Source organism: Copadichromis virginalis, linkage group LG13 (assembly GCF_057382275.1).
Source record: "Copadichromis virginalis isolate Kocher_CV1m ecotype Utaka linkage group LG13, C_Virginalis_male_GT1.1, whole genome shotgun sequence".
Lineage (NCBI taxonomy): Eukaryota > Metazoa > Chordata > Actinopteri > Cichliformes > Cichlidae > Copadichromis > Copadichromis virginalis.
The window spans coordinates 32,735,905-32,740,503 of record NC_140630.1 but is presented as its reverse complement, the minus strand read 5'-3'; positions in this window follow the sequence as shown (position 1 = coordinate 32,740,503).

Genomic DNA, 4,599 nt, shown 5'->3' with positions numbered 1-4,599 from the left:
GATTTCCCCATTCAAATGCATGTAACAGTGAGAAACGCAACTGTCTTGGCGAAAGAAAGCGTTTTTGTACAACTTCATAGAAATAGCTGTAACTTTTGATAGAAGACTCGGATACACATGTTTATGGCTTTATCTTATAGAACTCAAGGTTCCCGTGCTGGGAAAACAGGTTTTGCAGCTGTTTGAGCTAAGATTTCCAAGTTATTCACATAATGAAAACCTATACTTTGTTTCGGTCGAGATCCCCATTCAAATGCATGTAACAGTGAGAAACGCACTGTCTTGGCGAAAGAAAGCGTTTTTGTACAACTTCATAGAAATAGCTGTAACTTTTGATAGAAGACTCGGATACACATGTTTATGGCTTTATCTTATAGAACTCAAGGTTCCCGTGCTGGGAAAACAGGTTTTGCAGCTGTTTGAGCTAAGATTTCCAAGTTATTCACATAATGAAAACCTATACTTTGTTTCGGTCGAGATCCCCATTCAAATGCATGTAACAGTGAGAAACGCACTGTCTTGGCGAAAGAAAGCGTTTTTGTACAACTTCATAGAAATAGCTGTAACTTTTGATAGAAGACTCGGATACACATGTTTATGGCTTTATCTTATAGAACTCAAGGTTCCCGTGCTGGGAAAACAGGTTTTGCAGCTGTTTGAGCTAAGATTTCCAAGTTATTCACATAATGAAAACCTATACTTTGTTTCGGTCGAGATCCCCATTCAAATGCATGTAACAGTGAGAAACGCACTGTCTTGGCGAAAGAAAGCGTTTTTGTACAACTTCATAGAAATAGCTGTAACTTTTGATAGAAGACTCGGATACACATGTTTATGGCTTTATCTTATAGAACTCAAGGTTCCCGTGCTGGGAAAACAGGTTTTGCAGCTGTTTGAGCTAAGATTTCCAAGTTATTCACATAATGAAAACCTATACTTTGTTTCGGTCGAGATCCCCATTCAAATGCATGTAACAGTGAGAAACGCACTGTCTTGGCGAAAGAAAGCGTTTTTGTACAACTTCATAGAAATAGCTGTAACTTTTGATAGAAGACTCGGATACACATGTTTATGGCTTTATCTTATAGAACTCAAGGTTCCCGTGCTGGGAAAACAGGTTTTGCAGCTGTTTGAGCTAAGATTTCCAAGTTATTCACATAATGAAAACCTATACTTTGTTTCGGTCGAGTTCCCCATTCAAATGCATGTAACAGTGAGAAACGCACTGTCTTGGCGAAAGAAAGCGTTTTTGTACAACTTCATAGAAATAGCTGTAACTTTTGATAGAAGACTCGGATACACATGTTTATGGCTTTATCTTATAGAACTCAAGGTTCCCGTGCTGGGAAAACAGGTTTTGCAGCTGTTTGAGCTAAGATTTCCAAGTTATTCACATAATGAAAACCTATACTTTGTTTCGGTCGAGATCCCCATTCAAATGCATGTAACAGTGAGAAACGCACTGTCTTGGCGAAAGAAAGCGTTTTTGTACAACTTCATAGAAATAGCTGTAACTTTTGATAGAAGACTCGGATACACATGTTTATGGCTTTATCTTATAGAACTCAAGGTTCCCGTGCTGGGAAAACAGGTTTTGCAGCTGTTTGAGCTAAGATTTCCAAGTTATTCACATAATGAAAACCTATACTTTGTTTCGGTCGAGATCCCCATTCAAATGCATGTAACAGTGAGAAACGCACTGTCTTGGCGAAAGAAAGCGTTTTTGTACAACTTCATAGAAATAGCTGTAACTTTTGATAGAAGACTCGGATACACATGTTTATGGCTTTATCTTATAGAACTCAAGGTTCCCGTGCTGGGAAAACAGGTTTTGCAGCTGTTTGAGCTAAGATTTCCAAGTTATTCACATAATGAAAACCTATACTTTGTTTCGGTCGAGATCCCCATTCAAATGCATGTAACAGTGAGAAACGCACTGTCTTGGCGAAAGAAAGCGTTTTTGTACAACTTCATAGAAATAGCTGTAACTTTTGATAGAAGACTCGGATACACATGTTTATGGCTTTATCTTATAGAACTCAAGGTTCCCGTGCTGGGAAAACAGGTTTTGCAGCTGTTTGAGCTAAGATTTCCAAGTTATTCACATAATGAAAACCTATACTTTGTTTCGGTCGAGATCCCCATTCAAATGCATGTAACAGTGAGAAACGCACTGTCTTGGCGAAAGAAAGCGTTTTTGTACAACTTCATAGAAATAGCTGTAACTTTTGATAGAAGACTCGGATACACATGTTTATGGCTTTATCTTATAGAACTCAAGGTTCCCGTGCTGGGAAAACAGGTTTTGCAGCTGTTTGAGCTAAGATTTCCAAGTTATTCACATAATGAAAACCTATACTTTGTTTCGGTCGAGATCCCCATTCAAATGCATGTAACAGTGAGAAACGCACTGTCTTGGCGAAAGAAAGCGTTTTTGTACAACTTCATAGAAATAGCTGTAACTTTTGATAGAAGACTCGGATACACATGTTTATGGCTTTATCTTATAGAACTCAAGGTTCCCGTGCTGGGAAAACAGGTTTTGCAGCTGTTTGAGCTAAGATTTCCAAGTTATTCACATAATGAAAACCTATACTTTGTTTCGGTCGAGATCCCCATTCAAATGCATGTAACAGTGAGAAACGCACTGTCTTGGCGAAAGAAAGCGTTTTTGTACAACTTCATAGAAATAGCTGTAACTTTTGATAGAAGACTCGGATACACATGTTTATGGCTTTATCTTATAGAACTCAAGGTTCCCGTGCTGGGAAAACAGGTTTTGCAGCTGTTTGAGCTAAGATTTCCAAGTTATTCACATAATGAAAACCTATACTTTGTTTCGGTCGAGATCCCCATTCAAATGCATGTAACAGTGAGAAACGCACTGTCTTGGCGAAAGAAAGCGTTTTTGTACAACTTCATAGAAATAGCTGTAACTTTTGATAGAAGACTCGGATACACATGTTTATGGCTTTATCTTATAGAACTCAAGGTTCCCGTGCTGGGAAAACAGGTTTTGCAGCTGTTTGAGCTAAGATTTCCAAGTTATTCACATAATGAAAACCTATACTTTGTTTCGGTCGAGATCCCCATTCAAATGCATGTAACAGTGAGAAACGCACTGTCTTGGCGAAAGAAAGCGTTTTTGTACAACTTCATAGAAATAGCTGTAACTTTTGATAGAAGACTCGGATACACATGTTTATGGCTTTATCTTATAGAACTCAAGGTTCCCGTGCTGGGAAAACAGGTTTTGCAGCTGTTTGAGCTAAGATTTCCAAGTTATTCACATAATGAAAACCTATACTTTGTTTCGGTCGAGATCCCCATTCAAATGCATGTAACAGTGAGAAACGCACTGTCTTGGCGAAAGGAAAGCGTTTTTGTACAACTTCATAGAAATAGCTGTAACTTTTGATAGAAGACTCGGATACACATGTTTATGGCTTTATCTTATAGAACTCAAGGTTCCCGTGCTGGGAAAACAGGTTTTGCAGCTGTTTGAGCTAAGATTTCCAAGTTATTCACATAATGAAAACCTATACTTTGTTTCGGTCGAGATCCCCATTCAAATGCATGTAACAGTGAGAAACGCACTGTCTTGGCGAAAGAAAGCGTTTTTGTACAACTTCATAGAAATAGCTGTAACTTTTGATAGAAGACTCGGATACACATGTTTATGGCTTTATCTTATAGAACTCAAGGTTCCCGTGCTGGGAAAACAGGTTTTGCAGCTGTTTGAGCTAAGATTTCCAAGTTATTCACATAATGAAAACCTATACTTTGTTTCGGTCGAGTTCCCCATTCAAATGCATGTAACAGTGAGAAACGCACTGTCTTGGCGAAAGAAAGCGTTTTTGTACAACTTCATAGAAATAGCTGTAACTTTTGATAGAAGACTCGGATACACATGTTTATGGCTTTATCTTATAGAACTCAAGGTTCCCGTGCTGGGAAAACAGGTTTTGCAGCTGTTTGAGCTAAGATTTCCAAGTTATTCACATAATGAAAACCTATACTTTGTTTCGGTCGAGTTCCCCATTCAAATGCATGTAACAGTGAGAAACGCACTGTCTTGGCGAAAGAAAGCGTTTTTGTACAACTTCATAGAAATAGCTGTAACTTTTGATAGAAGACTCGGATACACATGTTTATGGCTTTATCTTATAGAACTCAAGGTTCCCGTGCTGGGAAAACAGGTTTTGCAGCTGTTTGAGCTAAGATTTCCAAGTTATTCACATAATGAAAACCTATACTTTGTTTCGGTCGAGTTCCCCATTCAAATGCATGTAACAGTGAGAAACGCACTGTCTTGGCGAAAGAAAGCGTTTTTGTACAACTTCATAGAAATAGCTGTAACTTTTGATAGAAGACTCGGATACACATGTTTATGGCTTTATCTTATAGAACTCAAGGTTCCCGTGCTGGGAAAACAGGTTTTGCAGCTGTTTGAGCTAAGATTTCCAAGTTATTCACATAATGAAAACCTATACTTTGTTTCGGTCGAGTTCCCCATTCAAATGCATGTAACAGTGAGAAACGCACTGTCTTGGCGAAAGAAAGCGTTTTTGTACAACTTCATAGAAATAGCTGTAACTT